The sequence below is a fragment of the Trachurus trachurus genome, assembly GCF_905171665.1.
Source record: "Trachurus trachurus genome assembly, chromosome: 19".
Taxonomy (NCBI): Eukaryota; Metazoa; Chordata; class Actinopteri; order Carangiformes; family Carangidae; genus Trachurus; species Trachurus trachurus.
The window spans coordinates 7,197,283-7,216,459 of NC_139913.1; positions in this window are offsets into that span (position 1 = coordinate 7,197,283).

Sequence of the window (19,177 nt, forward strand, 5' to 3'; positions counted from 1 at the left end):
AAACAGCCCCCTTTTGAAGTCATTCAAAGCATGATGGATTCAAAACAGATTAAGATGTAAATGTTTACAGAATGTGTACACTGTATGGTCGCCTGTACAGTTTGTTTTCTGAACCAGTTTAATCAGCCGGAAATGTTGTAAAATATACATTACCGATACCTGTGATGGGAGTCAATGCATCATAATGAATGGGATATTGATGTGAACCATGCGGAAGACGCTGCGGAGAAAGGCAATTTATCACTGCCGATGGAGCACTTCCCTGCTACTCTGCAAATGCTGTGCTTTGGTCTGTGATATTGAGAGTGATTCATTCACTGACTCATCCTCCACTACTTTGTCAGTCTCAAATTGTCCTGCCAACTCTTTTTGTTTTGGTTTTCTCATGGCCTTGAACATAATGTGGGATATGCACTTACTTGCAGCAATTGACACGGCTGCCAAAACACGCTGCTCATCTTGCTTTTGTTTTGCTTTGGTTTTTGTGCCTCATCAGTAATGAGATACCCAGAGTGTGACTATAATAGCTAACCCGTGGTCTTATTGGTATAATAGGTCTTAAAAAAAATAGATAATCCTCAGCATTGTGTGTGTGTGAGTTTCACCAAAGACTCTCATTTCTCTTTCCTTCCTGACACTTGCTATTTTCATAGAACTCGTGCAAAATAGATTTTCCTTTGTGCAACTGAATTTCCAGCACTCCTTCCTTTTTAAGGTGAGTGTGAATAACAAAGGCATTGCTCTAAGCGTACACAAAAGATAATATTCAAATCGTGTGTGAAATAAGAGAATGATAATCCAGGACAAACAGTGACTTTGAGGAGACCTCGCCCAGACAGGTGTGTCTGCGGAGGCGATGAAGGACTGCATTATCCAGCTTCCGTTGTTACCGCCAACACTTCTTGCTGTATTTTATCTAAGACAGCTCATTATATGCAACTGGAGTGTCCATACAGCTTCCTGGTTGAGAACTGTAACAAGTAAGCCAGCTGTAGCTATCAAGCAGAGGAATGAGCAGATATCTAAACTGTTCAGCTGATACCCGTATCTTTGTGTGGATTCTATTCGTTGCACTCGGAGCTGGCCGGGCAGAGGATCATTTGCACCCCTGTGACAAGTACATCATCATCCGCCTGTAACCTTAGCTTGGAGAGACGATGCAGGCTTTGTTCTCCGCCAGGCTCACTTGGGGATGTTTGGCAGTGTGCTGATAGATATGATTATCCTTAATGTCAGTGCATAGCACCATCCCTGATAACAGATTCTCTCAGTAGAATCCACCCTGCTTATCTTGCTGCTATGTTGTAAGGCTGCGGCTGCCTTTCTGTGTGGGGAGATGCAGTGCAGGCATTTTTTTTTCTTCTTTTTTTGCAGGCTTTTGAGACTCGGTTCAGTGTATAATTTAAAGCATGTTTACAGATTTTGTTTTTCTTGGTAAGCAACAAGTCTGAATTATTTAGTCTACTCAAGTACAGTGAGACTGATGGAGGGGTAAAAAAAGACAAAATCTTATTTCAAAGTGAGCTGGACGGAAAATACAGTGTGCAAAAAACACAATTATAACATCTCACTGCACAAAACTACCTTAATAAGCCTTCAAGTTATTGATCAGTAACAATCACTCAGCAATTACTATGTCAGGTGATGAAGTTAGAGACTTTCAAAATCCTTCCTATAGTCTGCGTGCTGCTGTTTATTTTCTAATTTAATTGCATTTCTATCCCCTGATAGTGAGCAATCAGTGTGTCTGTGCTTTTTGTTGAAGAGCCAAAAACTGTAAAAGCCCAAACTTTTTTTTTTTTCTTCCAGTGACTATGACACGTTCCCTTTTTGTTACATGTTCCTGCTTTGAAAGCTTCATCTTTTTTTCAGGGATTGTCTGATTTATATATTTCCCCTGGAAGCTGATTAAAGCCTGAGATTTCTTTAGTTTGCAGCTGTGTTAACAGGGAGACGGTAGACAATCTCACCTGACACTTGTGTGATGGGGGCGGAGGGTCGGGTGTTGACGTTGTAGTGGTGGTAAAGGGGACAAGGAGGAGGCCTGAGGGGGAGCAGAGGATCCTGTTCAGCTCCACTCAGCAGCCCGGTGATGAGCCTGCAGGAGAGGACTGTGTCTGCAGATTAGAGCCAGGAGATGAGACAGGGGCCTGGGGGGTGGGAGGGTGGAGGGTGGTGGGGGTGATGGTGACCTGGGAATGCCAGCTGCCAGACAGTTCACCGTGTGCAACACATGTCTCTCAGCACCTACTGTTCCACTATGCAAAGCCCCCTTCACCATTAAGATGACAGAACAGTTCATATCCTGCGCCGCGATGATAGATATGTCATATCTCTGAAAACCCTGTTTGTCTTCCACAGGTGTATGAGCTCTTTTTTTTCTCCTCTCCCGGCAGACAGCGCACATGGCACTTTTCGACACTCTTTCCCCGATAGTGATTTGGCATGCAGACAGTATCAAAGGGGAGATCTTTCCCATGCAATTATGGCAGAAAATAAAGGTGATGAGGTGTGTCGCACAAAAGAAAGCAAAGGATCAAAAGGGCTGGAATGAAAGCTGATTACAATAAAGGGAGACGCTTCCACCCACTGAATGCCACGATGTGAGCGAGTCGGTAAATAAGCAAAGAATGAAATGAAATGCTTTTTATCTGCTTGTGCTCTAATGATTTCAATAAGCAACATTGTGCAGTAGTTTATAAAACAGATCTATATACAATAGCCTTTCACATATAGAAATTTGGTTTGTAAAGCTAACATCGAGCGCTACGTTATTTAGCTACATTGGTGCTAATATGGCGTTGATATTATTTAAAGTAAAATAATAATTTAGCCTATACTGTTTATAACCAAATACCTGAAAAACAAATTATATTCTCATTAGCTGCACTTGGTTAATGATAATTGTGTTAGCTTCCTAAACAAAGATGGACAACATGGTAAACATTACTTATTGCATTGTTAGCATGTACAGCATGTTAGCATACTGACTGAATCGAAAACAAAAGCAATGCCGCCGCGTCTAAGTATAGCATCTCACAGCTGCTAGCGTGGGCGTAGACACTTCAATCTTATTGCTTGATTAATGACAAATGATTAATTGAGAATCAAAAGACTTGTCGCAACAACGAGCCAGTCTCACTCTGAGCACTAGTGTTCTGGAGGAGAAAATATAAATCTGCACCAAAAAACCCCAAAAAGTTTCTATGTTGTTGACAGCATCAAAGTCAGCGAGACAAATTACTCTAATTTGTTGCATTTTGTGAACAAGATGTGAATCTAACTAGAACAGATACATTGTTGTAGCTATTTGTGAACACTGATGGAATCTGTCTGAGGCGCTGGTGGGTAATTTTTTCCAGGCTGTCAGAAATAGTGGGTAATTGGTAATGAGTGGCCCCTCGCAAAGCCGATTCTGTATTTTTCTTTTTTTTTATTGCTAATAATGCATGATTGTTCTCTGTAATCTGCAGCACCATTTCTCTTTCATCTCAACGACGGGTTAAAAAAAAGGGGAGAAAAAGGAGATTTGCTGGTCAGGCAGCCCCATGCCATGCTTAGACGGCTCAACTCTTTCAAGGGGATTTATCCACTGTTGTTATGACTAATACTCTGTGGATTACAAGTTAGTGAGAGGTCACCTATCGCTTCTATTTCCTACAAGTGAGACTCGTGGTGCTTCAGTACATTCCCTCACCCTGACTGCTCCAAAAAAAAAAAAAAAAACTTTACATCACGTCAAAGCGGTGAATGACAGGGGTGTAGTCGACATGCTGCTCCAGATCATTTACCAAAGTCTGACTTGAAAGCTTCCTCCTTTGTCACTTTCTCAAATTCAGAGTAGAAATCTGCAGCTGCTGAAATAATGAATTAGGTTGATGGACAGAATTATAACAGGCTGGCTACCCAGCCATTCAGTGACACCCCGCTGCTCCCAAACGCCGCCAGTGATTTAGTACCTCACCCAGGGCAAGATGAGGGGAATTGAATTTATGCACAGGAAGGTGGTGGCTATAGCACTGACTCATAGCCTTTTTATGCGGCGAAGCATATCCAACGTGGACGTTCTTCCTAAAAGGGCAGAGGAAGTTTATAGACAGCGAGTAGTTACTTATTTATGAATCAAGTCTCAAAGATGTTAAACCCCTGTTGGGCAGAAACAAACTACCCCGCTAAGAAGGCTAAACGATTCCAGTCTACGTTGCATTAAAATCCATCTGGTATCTGATTTATATCTTCATTGTTTTCAATGATTTATAAATTCTCACACTGGTGTCACAGTGGAGTTTCTGGCCTCTAGTAACCTGCTCACCCCCCTCTCAAAAATAGTAAAGTCCTTAAAGGGTTGATAGGTTTTGGACTGATGCTTAGCAACAGCATTCCTGTGCCTTAAGTAGCAGTAAGCCCCTCACTGCACCCTTTGATGTGGCTGTCAAGGCAGATTTATTTCCTCTTAACACATTGTCTTCTTGTCCTCATACATAAAGGGATGAAAGAGAGTGATGTTTACACTTTTTTTTGTCGTAATTAAATTGTGTTGCTCATGATTTTTCAGGTGATGTGAGACATACATATTGGCGGATCATGAGGGGAGGTCTGACAAAGCGGCTTAATCCGATTTTTAGCGGCTGACATTTGAAAACTGAGACTTTCGGATTCTTTCGAGGCCAACGTGACGTCTGCTGTTGGTGATGACCACAGAAACTGAGTTATAGGTGATGTTTATTTTTATCTGCAGAAGTTTCCCAGAAGGGTAAGCAAAGATTTAATTCCCTCTCTCAGTCAATGCTGGTTCAGCATTGTACAGAGTTACAGTATCAGCCTGTAAGGTAAACAATAGCATCTCAGCTCGAAAGCAGCGTGTTTACCGGCCTCCTCGCTTTTGTGTTTTCACTAACGATCAGATTACCCAGCAGCTACCTGCTAGGTGACATACCCCTCACACAATACTACTGAGCTCTCCCACTGTGTGTACCGCTTCTTGTAAAGCAGCGCTTTGACGTCTCCTTGGCCCACCTCCATGCTGCTCATCTCCACCAAGCTCTGACTAACCCTCTGTGTGTTCTCATGGCTCTCACATGGGAATCGGGCAGCTGCAGAAGTGCTTGTTCTTTGTGCGTGTGTGTGTGTGTGTGTGTTTGAGACAGCCCACTCTGTTCTCAGCCATATGTCTGTGAAAGAGATGTCCGAGCGCAACAAAGCGCCAGGAGTTTTCCTGAAAGGACCAGATAGAATCAAACCAGTGTCCTCATGTTTGACCGTGGGCTAAACATGACTCATGAATATATAAATTGAAACTGGCTTCACTTCCTGGGGTCCCCATAACAATAACAATATTTCCTAAATCAATTACAGTGTACCTTCCTGCTCTGTTTGACCCGTTGAGGTCAATCAGACCCAGACTTCTCACAAACAAACTAAACAAACTATGAATACAACTACACACTTGGGATTTCTGGGCTGTGATGTTGTGTTAGAAACACTGTCAACACCAATCACAGCTATTCAACAGGAAAAGCTGTGTCAAGTAACATGAAAATACACTTTCGGGGTGTTATTCATCAACACCTGATAACAATTATGAGTTCATATTGTCACTATTTCATTTCAGGGATTTAAAAAGAAAGATTTCTCACAGTACAATTGGTGTTTGAACAGTTTTTTGGATTCTGAAGTGATGTTTCCAGCTTGGATGACTGTGGAGGGGAAGATCCAGGATGAGTCAGAGGGTCACTGGACCGGGGCCCTGACACATGACAGACATAGATATTTATTGAGTCAGAGTTGTTATTGAGCCAGTGCCCCTGCTAACAGCATATTAATCAGCCCTTAACAAGTCTAAACACAACCACATCTAGTATTTCTTGCACCATCGTTGCTTCTTCCTCAGAAATCATAGCTCAGGTCATCAGATGTAGTTTATCATTCACATTGTCTCCTCCTGCTCCCAGGAGCTCCTTCAACTTTAAAACACCATCACATATTTTACTGACAAACCATCTTCCTCCAAATCCAAGGCCTTGATATATCGCTGTGAGAATTTAGCTTTCTGCAGAAAAATGGTTTCTTCATTCTCTCTGATAATAACTTTGAATGCTGACAGCGAGTTGAGGCGGGCCGCCAGAATTTCAGGGAAATGTGAGGATATGCTCCATGCATGTGAAATGTGAGAAATACATCTTTTTATTATGAAGTGAAGAAAGCAAAAAAATAAAGGCGAGACTGTAGGATAATACTTGAATAACAGCTCTGACAACTGACACGAACAATGTGACATTTCATTGTTTCTTCAAGGTACTCCGTGAAGTTTTCTTGGGAACAAACACAACTTATGTTTACATCAAGTGCTGCACAGCACAACACAAGATGCTTATCCTTGATTCCTAACAAATGTGTTGAATGCATTTGCGTGTTCAGAGACAATTGAATACAACAGAGAACCTTTAACCTTGAAGAGCTTGGCAACCGCCCAAGTCCTTTAATTTTTCCATTCGGTATGTTAAATCTGCAGTGATTGATTCTTTGGCCTCCATCCGATCTCCTTTAATTTGATATTTCAAACTTGTCAGCAAATGGCTGCTTATTTTTTTTACACATCTGGAAGACAAAAAGCAGCCTTAGCATTTATCAGGAGTAATTTATCTGAGCACCTGAGTGATATAGGTCCAACTTCCACTTCCTTCTAAAGCTGTTTTTCATCTCCTCCAACTCCCGAGGGAAATATTTGGCTCCACTGTGCACTCCACTGTGTTCTCCAGCTAGGTGCTAACTTTGATGCTAGAATGATACATAGAAGAGCTTACATAGAGGAGTTATGATGATTCCCTATGTGTTTGTCATTATAAGACACCCCTCACACATTCATATAGTCACATTATCATTGTTAATATAAATATTTTTTACATATTAAGTCAAAAAAATCGAGTATATGCATTTTTCTTTGCTCAAATGTGAATTATTCATCTTTTTCTCCATCATTTTTCCAGTTAGTTTACCTTCATTCTTAAAAACTTGTTTCCTGTGGCTCCACCCACTGAAGTTCAACTCAGCAGAGAGTGCAGCTCTGGCTCTGAGAAATGTTTGTTTAACTAAATCTTTAATCTGTGATGATTCACTGCTTAATCTCCAAAGGCTCAACAGCGGCAGAAGACAGCCTTGTATCTTTCAGTATGATGCTTTGGTAAACAACATGCCTCAGCTCAGTGGGGCTGTCCTCGCAGTGGGGCTTCGTTGTAGATCTCAGCATAATCAAAGCTCTTGTTTGGAGATGTGAACGCCTAGTTTTCAGTCTGGACATCCCCAGTAATTTCTCACCACTAACAAAGCTGCCTGCTGCCTTCTGTGTTGAGTGGAGCCTGAGATTTAGATCTAAAGGCCTTATTTGAAAGTGCTGGTCATGCATGCAAACTAGGGGGTGCTATGAAACCATGGCCTTTGTCTGACACACAATAGCATTTCAACCGCTGGGGAACAGCTTGGATCTCCATAGAACTGGCATTACTTTCATGTCAAGTGACACTGAAGGCAATAGAGTGACCAACTTCTCAAAAAAAAAAGCCTCCACACATTCAGCTCTTATACTCTTTACGCTTTCTCTCCTCTAGTCTTTCAGAACTGCTGGATTGGGACATTATTTCATATTCTTTAAAGTTGTGCCAGCCCATTCTCACAGCTGCAGCTTTGATCAAGACTATGATTTGTGGAGTATTTGCTAACGGCAAGAAACTTGACTGGTAGAGTTCACACCAGTTGATAGCTACTGTAATCACATGGGCAATATCAACTTCGGCTTAGATTTGAACCACTGATGTTTAGTTTGCAATGACATAAAACAGAGAAAAGCAGAAAAACCTCACATATACTGTAAGAAAGAGTTTATATTTTACAGTTATGCGAGTGCTTTGACTGAAGTTACTAATAAACAAACAACTTAACAAAATTGTTGGTTGCTGAATTCCAATATGGTCCTTCTCCGTCCTGTTCTGCATTTTATACTGGCCAAAATCCTAAACAATGATGTTATCCAAAAGAAAAATGTGTTCAATGACCAGAGGAAGTTTTAGTTTGAGTTAATTAAAAGTTTTTTTCCCCTCAGTATTCTCCCATATGAATAATGTTTTCCTCCCTGATCACAATGATGAGTTTCTGAGGAGTAACTCTGGGGAGATCACAAAGACAGAGACAGACAGGCGGAAAGAAAGACACACAAAGGTAAATGGGTAGAAAATTGAGAAAAAAAAACCCTCAACTGTGGGGTTTGTGGTGGGAGGGGTCATGTTGTTTGATCAGCAGACAAGGGGGTGGGGTGGGGGGGGGGGGTTGCGAAGCCCTTGATGCTGATAGTGGGCAGCGGTTTAAACCCCTGGAGTGATTGACACTTCTGCCACTCCACTGTGGGCCGAGTGCGGGGGTGGGGGGGTGGGGGGGGGCGGGGTTGCACACACAGAGGCCTGTTCCTGGCTATACATTTGCATCCTCTGCCCATGGGTGGTTGTGTTAATAATGTGGCAACTGGGAAGATTAATTGTGGACAAGCAGCAGGATTACGAGGGTCTTTGTGGGAGCAAAGGGAGCACTGGGTGGGAAAGGCCTGTGATCTGTGAGGCTGAGAGGAAATTAGTCAGGGCAGGCTGGAGCTGCCTTTTAACAGCGCACCTAAGGAAATGAAAGCCTTGTGCAGAGAGGATATTGAAATAAGTAGCCAGAAAATTGTTGACATACTTGAGAGGCCGATATCGTTAATGTTCATTAATGTGAACGCACAAAGGAGACAAAAAACACTGCGAAGGGAGAAGAATATTTCTTAAAATTCACTTAAGGTGTTAGTAAAGAAGACACTACATTAATGCAGGCAAATATGGTACATGTTACTTTCTCAGATTAGAAAACATAATGTGACTCCTCTCGTATTATCAGCAGCAAAATGCGGAAATTAGACTCAGTTCCTGTCTAGTATCCAATTAAGAAGAATAGCAACAACACAACAAAGGAGGCTTCAGTCCCCTGCAGCTGTGTCTCCTTTTCTGTTGAAGACAGACATGAAGGAACAGGGCAGGAGTCTCATGCCACCTGTTGGATTGTCCACACATAGCAGCGCAAACTCAGACAGCATTCATCTGCTGCCTGACCCTCATCTGACCCTTTCCTCACCACATTTACTTACAGAAAAAAACAAAAAAACATGATTTATTTTATTCTAATTAGTGCTCTGGGTGCGCTACATTCACATAATAGACAGCCTAAAGAGACTGTCCTATCTAATAGCTTTTAAAGGACTTGAGTATTTTAGCAGTATCAAGATAACTGTGTGCTGTTGCAGCAGTGCGGGGTCCGTAATGGCACAAACAGCGTGGTCTCAGCTTGGCAGAGCCTTAAACGTCAATTTCAGCCACATACACGAGAGAATTCTCACTTTGCAACCTGCTTGCCTTCATCGATGTCGGGCTGCTATGCTCGTGCCTTTCCCATCAGTAATCATTTAAAAAAAAAAAAGGTAAGCATCTGGACATTTAGGCCTCTTAATTAAAATACTGGTGTTTTTCCAGTTTAAGAGAAATCATGAAAAATGGCCTGTCACGGCGAGTTTCTAAAACCAGATGACAAAGCTGGACGACCGGGTGGGGAGGGGTTCCAAACACAAACACCAGGCTTAATAGTTGTTAATTAAATGTAATTGTTCAAAGCAAAAATCCACGGTGTTCAAACGGCACGGCTTAAACATTCAGCAATTTAAAGGCAGATTGCTATTACCTACTTATTCTTGATTAATTTCAAACATATTGACTAATCTCATGTGTGGAAAATGATCTACAGCTTCATTTCGTTTTCACTCGTTCAGGGAACAGAACTTACACAGAAACAAATGTGCCATTTCAAAATCAATAAGCTTAGCAGAGGACCATGCAAATTCAAGATGTGCTGTAGCAATAAGCTAGTCCACCTATGAGCATTACCAGACTTCCAGCATCACTCGCCAGTATCTGGAAAGATATACAGTTGCAAATGTATGTGTGACACGATGTGCTTTGAAATAAATTCCTAGTACACCGAGCCTTTGTGATTTGTGGTCTCGGAGCAGAGCATCTGAGCTGTAGTCTTATATTTCAAGTATGTTTTTAGTTGTGCCAAGATGTTGCACCACTCATTATTTTCCTCAGATTTCTGAAGCACCATCGTCTATCAGGGAGATTTATTGGCAGATGGACCTCCAGATGTTTTGAGTATCTTTTGCAGAGAAAAGGAGAGCGTGCCTTAGGAGTCGGGCCACAACAGCGCTGTAGACATGTTATGTTTGAAGCAGAAACATATGCAGTGGATTAGATCTGAATACACATTGTGTTATTCAGATACTTTAAGCTAATTAAGCTAAACCCAAAAAAACTACGGCCGATGTTTCACAGCGTCTGGTCTCCAGAACTCGTGAGAGTGTGCAGTCTCCCCGCTTTCTGTCAAGAAAAATAAATCTGCTTTTTTTTTGACAATGAAACAATGATGATAATATTTCTTTGTTGTTTTAAGGAATCCACATTATAAAACATTTAAGTGCAGTATAAAACCAAATCAAACAAATAGTACTTAGCCTTGATTAGATCTGTGCTGTTATTTGTTCAGGTGCTGATCTCTCCGCCTCTTGGCTTCTTCATGTCCACCCCGATACAATGGAGACAAGTGGAGACTGTCTTCCCAAGAATAACGACAGCATCAGGCGATTCAAAGCTGTCTGGCAGCCGTGGTAATTTGTGACGTTATCAGGGTGGAAAAAAAATCACAGGAAAGAGGTCAGGGTGGATTGATGGGTCGACAAAAACAGACCTCTAGTTGTTTTCACATCTCCAACCAACAGTCAACTTTTTTGTTCTTTAAAAAGCACGACCACAATCGTTTCATAAGTGTTAAATATTGTAACCTTTAAAGATGAAGGTCACCTAACCTTATCAAAGTAGTTATGTGATCCTAAACCACGAGTATTCAACAATTATAGTGCATGTTTTTAAGATTTTACACAGTGGAAATCAAATCCCATTTACCGAGATCATAGAGTTCTCGTGGCAGAAAAAACATGAATATCTCTATACATACATGGGTTTTGTAGGAAATACTTTTTTTTTTCAAGCTGAGAGTGGATAATCGACCGAGTCATAGGAGCTGCTAACATGATACATTATGCAGGTCTAACTCCTTAAAGTCAGCTCTTCGAATGATCCTAATTTTTTCTATTTCAGTACATTTCCATTAGTGCGCAGATGACAGCTATTTAAGAAGTGAGAAGTTAAATAGTGCTGTTACTTCTGTAATAGACTTGTGACTAGTTGTAAAAATAGTCATATTCACAGGAATAAGTGAATGCATATTATATTAATGGACCCCTGAGGTGATTAATCACTGCAAATAAAAAAAAAAAACATCCTTGTGCCTGACACGATGAAACTCAAGTTAACATCTGACCCCTGCGTCTGCTCACAAATCGCCGCAGCAACGATCACGACCCCCGTTATGAGATTATAGAGCTACTGCACAGAAACTAGGGAGGGAACAGATGTACAGTATCACTTGACTTAGTTATGTTTTGCCTGTTACTCTGTGAGGCTGATTTGATTTTTCAGTGACTGATTCAAGTTTGAGCGAGAATAATGCATCATTGTTTGGAGGTAAATGGCTTCTTTGAAGGAGGCAGCGCTAGGATTTAGTCATTTAGGAAGAAAAACAGAAACAGTTGTGTGCGTGTACAGTGTGTGTGTGTGTGTGTGTGTCTGGAGATACTGAAATAACCTTGGGAGTGGAGATAAGAACCCACAGGGCCACTTTTGTTGTCACTAACAAAATGTGACATTTGGATATTAGAGCTGTTTCAAGTCGGCGTGCATGCGAAATTTGTATTTGAACAACTGGCTCTTTCCATCTCGTGCCTCGTGATCAAGCGGGAACAGGTTTGGCCCGGTGCTTATAGTGAACGTATCCATAAATTATCATCAGAGAGCTTGCTGCTGTTATTGTACGGCTTCGCCCTCTACGCATTGAGTTTCAGCTCATGTTCCACTCCTCTCTCCCCTCATATCTCAGCTGCGACTTTGTCATGCAGCCAAGCACGTAATATGCTCTGAGCTCTGTATCATGTCCAATTATAATTAGCTTTGTCAGGCCTGAGCCCTACAACCCTCATGCAGATAATATGATAATATGTCTTCATAACCAAGTGACCTTACATGTGCAATATTTCTCTCCTCCTTAAGATTGCGTGTCAATAAAGTAATGGAGTCTGGGAGGCAGTGGCAGGGGAAGATTTAGATGATTGGGCTCTCAGGTGCAGTGATGTATAACCGTTATTATTCTACCTGTCGGAGTTGTATACACAGCTGAGTGCAGCATGGTGGTGGCCGGGGAAGAGAGCCGGGCTTTCAAGGGAGGCCTTTGTTAATAAGCCTTTAATCCTTCGTTAAACCCGCCACTGAGGGATACTTTCTCATTTTCACTTGGTGCGCAGAGATTTTTGAGTTGAAATAGAGAGTGCTGTTATGAGAGCGCCCCCGTGTCAAAGATGTGACATTAATAATGCTAATCCCATTGATTATTTTGGACGTCAGCGAGGGGGCACTGGTGACATCTGGTGCAGAAAAGTGACCTTTTTAGTCAATCAATTAGTCAATTGACTGAAAAAGAATTGACTGGACATCGTTTGATTATCTTATTTTGGGGTTGATTGTTTAAACATCTGTTCCATGAGCTGCTTTTTGGTACACTGTTGCCCATAAAGTTGGAATAAAATACATTTTTTTACCTCTTCTGATGAAATGATTGGTGATAATGTGATTTATTCTTGATAGATAAAAGTGTATATCTTCTCAAAACTTTATTGATCAATCTCTTCCAAACATATCACTGTGAAAATAAATTAAACAACAATTAACCTATATAATAGGAATAAAAAGAGGAATGTGTCTGAAAACAAAATTATTCCAACTTTATGGGCAACAGTTTATTTAACAGGGACTTTTGTTATACTTTTTGTTCTACATTTTTGATCATCATTGAATTATTTAAGTCAAATAAAGCCAAATAATCAGTTGTATATGTGTATATTGTTGGAAGTTGGGTATATTTGGGGATTTATACCGATTTATTTCAACAAATCAGAAAGAAGGCCAATAGATTACAGTACAGGCAAAAATCATTTTGGAGTTTTTAATGTCATTCTGGTGAGCGCGCCTTTGTCATGAATAATTTGTGTTGAAGGTTTGCCTCAGCTCATGGGCATAGATGTGTTCAGTCATGCAGATGCGTTGCTTTTCGGGTAGTAGCAGAGGTCAGCTAAAACACCAAACACATTGACATCTATGTAATAGCTCTGAGATTCCCATGCGCCGTTACACCTCGCCCCGGTGTTCCCACCACCCTGTGGTTGATAGAAACAACTGGACAAGAGAAGCTCTTTTAGAGAGAAAGACGGCAGTGAATTCCTGACAGGCTGAGGTTTCACTAACACTGACGCAACGTAATGAGGGAGCCAGAGGTGAGGCCTATCTCAGCACGTCTGCGTGGATTTCCCTGAGTGATTGATGTGTTCCAGTCAAATGAAACAGTGGGCTGAGTGATATGACACTTGTCTCGCTGTGACACACGTGTTCACAGCTAACGGTTATTGGTGTTGATGGGCCCCACTCCACTCAGCCAGCCAGGCACAGTTATTTTGATCCCTTGTTCTTTTATTTCTGTCCCCCCTCTCCCCTGTTTTCTGTCTCCTTGCCACATCAAATCAGAATTTAGAGATGGAGGCAGGACCCCTCAGGTACTAGCTTATTAAGCATCAGGAGCTGAGACAAGATGAAAGTAATAACGGGGACCAGACAGTCAGGTGGGCACCTAACATCTCAGGTGGGAAGTGACATTTGGGATTTCACTGGTGAAAGAAACTCAAAATACATGAAGTGCCTCCCTTGTCAAACAGACAATAGTTGTTTTTTAAAACAATTGGTTGTGATATATTTGGTCATAGATGATTTATAAGCTGTATTTACATAACAGTTCTCCTTTTTCCAATATTCATTGATTTTATTTTGACAAAGGTTTCATCTTCAGTTTGATTATTTAGCCTTAACAACCAGAAACGACCACGTACTGTATGAAACAAAAACAAAAAACATGCTAATATCACAATATATAGGCCAGAGATAGCAAATATTTGGCATATTTAGCCATGCTAATTGGTTGACTAATCTGATAGGCCACCACCACTTTGATCCGGATTGAAACATCTTGTCAATTTTTTTGATGGATCGCCATGTAATTTGTGCTCTTCCTCTAGTACTGCAACATGTGTGGTTCAGAGTGAAATGTCATGGCAACTATTGAATGAACTGCCTTGATATTCAATGCACACATTCACGTCCCTGTCTGGGTTAACATCAATAACTGTGATGATCCCTTCACTTTCGATCTAGTGCCATTCCCAGGTTGATTTGTTAAGGTTGATGTGCCCGATGTCATTGTGTAAAGACTTGCAAAATGATGACACTCTCATCAGCCTCAGCTTTAGTTGCTGTAGGTACAGTGTTAATTAACAAAATATTAGCGCGGTAATTAAATCAAGATGTCGACTATATTAAACATTTAACATTTTAAAAGTGTGTTTGTTATTTTGCATTGTCATTGTGAGGATGTTAGCATGCTAATATTAGCCTTTAGCTCATAGCACTACTGTGAGTTAGAACAGTATTATAGAGCAGCTAGCATGGATGTGGCCTCTAGTCTTAGATTAGATTTCTTAGAGTCTTGTGATTTTCTGAATGACTTGAAATTATGAGTTTATAAAGGAAGTTGATTAACTGACGAATCACTTCAGCACCTCTGTGACTGACACTTGATAATCAGTTTTAACACAAAATGTCACTCAATCTTTAATAATGGCCTCCGTCGCCTCAACAAGTTAAACATCCAGTGAACATTACCATCCAATAGAGCTTTATCAGTTAATTGATTTATTGTATAATTGTGTGTAAGAAGTGGTGTGGAAACAAGTATGAAGGTATCTCTCCAGGCTGTTATCTTGCTGTCTGCACTCAAAACCTTTCCCACGTCAGATGCCCTTTCTTTCATTTCAGCAACCCATGAATCAAGCACTGATACACACTCATGGTCTAATTACTAATAATTGGATTAAAGTGATTCCAGATTGATCAGTGTCTACTGTTCTTCAGTGAGAGCTGCTGTTTAAAATCCCTGAAATCTTTTTTCTTTCTTTTCTTTTCTTTCCTTTTTTTTTTTTAAATGCCTGGGCTGGTAGATGTGGGCGACAGTTCCAATGGTCACAAGATGGTCGCCATCAAACACTATCCCCTTCTGGTCTCGGTGACAGCTCTCATTATTGGAGGCCACCGAATAGTTACCAACTGATAAAAGCATATCACACTGCGGAGGAAATTGAATTCTGGAGGACATAAATTCTGACTGGGAGAGATCATAGTCAGAAGCTAATTTAAGGAAGATTAAATTAATTTCAATGACATCCATTCTATCTTGACGAAGTCGGTACATAACATAATGTAGCTCTGTTGCCTTGAGATAAGAGGATAGTCATTTTAGACTGGGCACAGCAGTAGCTGAGGATCAAGCCCTAATCCCATTGCTGCAACCTTTTTTTTTTTCTTTTTTTTTACAGAATATCATGGAGGATACAGAGTGTCTGACAACCATTATTCAGTAAGGGGATTTTGAAAGTCTTTCAGTTTAGTGTGATAATTTAATTGACTGCTGACCCAAAGCCTCAGGACACAACTTGCTTTCATACTGAGCCAACTCAGTTTTTTATGTTCACGGTCGTATTCCTTATTTTATGTTTAGTCTCACATCAAAACTCGATGGCAATTTATTATTTTTCCAACAGAAAAAATGAAGTCATGATATCTTCCTAGCTGATGTCTAAACTTTCCTTTGGCCTGTACATAATACCTCTCCTCTTTGTGGTGGAAAATGGGTTGTGTCACACAGCCCTGGCCTCTGTTTTTCCTGTTTCAGAAAAATTCAAGACAGATTGGCTTCCACTGCAGCGCTTGAGGAAATCTGTGAAGATAAACAATGATTGTGATCAATTTGTTTGCATACAAAAACCTCAATATAAAAGCAGGACTGCACGACACATCATTGTAACTGGATTTCTATCACATCCATAATATCCACCACCACATCACAGACTTGTCTTAATCAGCCACAACTCTGGACTCTGTTGTAGTCAGAGATTGATTCACCCCATTGTGTTGAGCTGGTGATGTTTAACCCATGATTGATTGGAGTTTATTAGAAATAGAGTTAACGATGTCATTATAACTGCAACAATACAAGACAAATATCACAAATTACACTTGACTTTTCCATTACTAACCTTATCCAGACATCTAGAGGGAGCCATACATAAAGAACAGAGCATTAATGTCCCTGTCTCACATTGCTTTTCTATAAAGTTTCTATGGCTTACATGTTACCAAACATTTGCTGCGAGCCATACTTGCCACTTTGTCTCCATGTACAAACTACTGCACTAATAGCTACAGTAATTGCTAACTTCTGGTACTGGGCTTTTCTTTTGCTGCTAATGGACTCTAAATGGACCTAAGAGCTGTGAGGCTGTACAGTATTTCAGCTCTTTTCAACTCAATAGAAAAGCTGGGTTAGAAATGACTGATGATTCTCTATGGACTCATCCCTGGGAGCGACTCCTTTCACAATACATGTAATAATTTGATGAATGTTAACATATGTAGTGATTAAAGTATACTGTGATGCTGTATGGGAAATGTACATACAGAAACGTCTTTATTACAAATCTTCCAATCAAAACCACATGTAATCTTTCCCATTCTGAGAATTAATCATTTTCACAACATAAAATCTATATTGTATGTTACTGTGAGTCGCATGCCTTCATGCTTCGACTGCGTGAGTCCTTGTGGTCGAGCTGTCTCAATGGCTAATGAATTACAGATGAACATTGATGTAAATTAATCTCCCAGAAGTCCCTAGGTAATATGGCAACCATTTAAAACTTTAATCAATAACCCTGAAGTTAAAAGTGTGCAGGCGCAGCACTTGTTTGGTCACAATAAAGCGAAAGCAGAGCACAGCCTCCTCTAAACTATGGTGACAAGCACAGTCACGCTAAATCACTGAAAGTGAAAAATAAATGTCTGCATAACTTTATCAGCTGTGCTTCCATGTTTCCTGTGGGAGCGGGATGTCAGCAAAAACAATAGTGGGAATGAATGATTTATCATCTAAACTAATTCTCCAGTCCTCTCATATTGGTTGTTTTCAGTAATCTATGATGAAATACGTACTGCACATAAATATTTAGGCCAAAGTAGCATCCAGTAAGTATCCTAGGCCTTAGGAACATCTACATATCTGTCAGTTTGGATTTTAACCTGCCTTGACATGTTTGACTGTATGTAAACACTGCTCATCTTCAGTGACACTGAATGCACAACAATTATGTAACAGTAAAATTAACACTGCATTTCAGTTCAACACAACTGTGGAGTTCTCATAATTCAAACAGTAATTATTGAGAAATAACATTTTTAAAGATAAAAAAAATATACATATATATATATCATATAGTAGATATTTTCAAAAACTGGCTGATTATTGACTTTTAACTAATTGACAAAATATCCTAAACAAATAGTATCAGCAGTCTATTTTAACCATTTTGGGATTTTCCATTAATCTCAGTGACAGAGTCCATAGCGGTAGCTGATAGCTAGCTTCAGTGCTAAGTGTCAGATCTGAGGTGGTTTGACACAATAATGACTGTGAAAAGCTAAAAGCTCATTGCTGTGTGAAAACGTTCATTAAATTCAGTGTGAATTCTTCGCTCTGACACATTGTCTTTGTTTTTTCCTCTACAAGGTAATGGATAATACATCTCCTGTCATACACAACCTGTGCGTGACTTTCTTTGCGTCATATTTCATAATCAAAGTGTTTTTATTTGTTCTTATGTATAAATATACAGCATGTGTACATTCATATATATGAATGTCAGACAGGTGTGATCCTTTCTTTCTTCTTGACACAATAGCACTTTATTACCCTCCTCCTCATCTTCCTTGTTCTCCTGCATTTGGCCCTGATCCTTCTCTCCGCCTCAGACAGATGATGTGTAGATGCAAGCTTTGCGCTCCCCTCATCTGTCTCTTCCTCCCACTATCCCTTTCCTGCGCTCCATCTTTCAGAACTGTAACCTACGGTCGCCAGCTGTGCAGGGAGCCCCAGAGTGTATTTACGGCGAGCTGCACTTTATCACACACAGCTGCAGAGCTGCCAACATTACTCTGAGCATATTCGGGCCTCTCTGCCTCTGGTCATGTTTTTTTTTTTTTTTTGTGGCAGTGAGATCTTGCACCGCTGCTGCATGCTTCTTTCCCCCCAGCTGCTGCCCTGCTGGAGAAGGTGGGGTGAACTGTTAATGGCCTGTAGAGTACAAACAGCGGTGCCCGCTCTTGCCACTGGGCAGGCTTACAGCACACCTTCCAGGAAAAGCACAAAACTAAAACAAACGCCACCATTCAGAGTTTTAAATAACTCTTGTCACGCAGGCTAACAGTACGCTTTCTGTCCTCCAACTTTTTTTTTTGCAAATGCAATCCTGTATCAATTGTTGGTGCTTCTCTCTGCTGCATGGCCTCTTGTTGATATTTTGATACAGCATTAAAAATATCTCCCCCGTGTTTGCCCCGGTAACAGCAGAAATCTGTCCTGAGACTGCAGGGGGCCTGGTGATGAGCTGCCTCCTTCCCTGCCGACCTCTTGTCCCCGGGCGGACAGAGTGGAATACACCCCCCCACCCCCGCCACCCCTCTCTCTTATAGGGTCCCAAGTGTCCTCACAGCCTATCAGCATGGAGAGATCTCCACCCCCTCCCCCTCCCCACCCTCTTAGCATATCAGGGGCCGTACATCTTCCAGTGGCGCAGAGCTTTATCCAAGGTGACAGCTCCTCACACTTCAGTGTTCGGATCACCTCAAGTAGCTCAGATATCGGAAAAAATGAGCACACTTCCCACCGCGGTGACCAAATGTAGATTGACTGAGGGTATCCGCGGGCCCGCCGCGCCCCTATCCTCCTGTCCTGACAGAACAGGCCTGCTGGTAACTCTCTACACAAGAGAGAGCAGAGTCTGGAGACA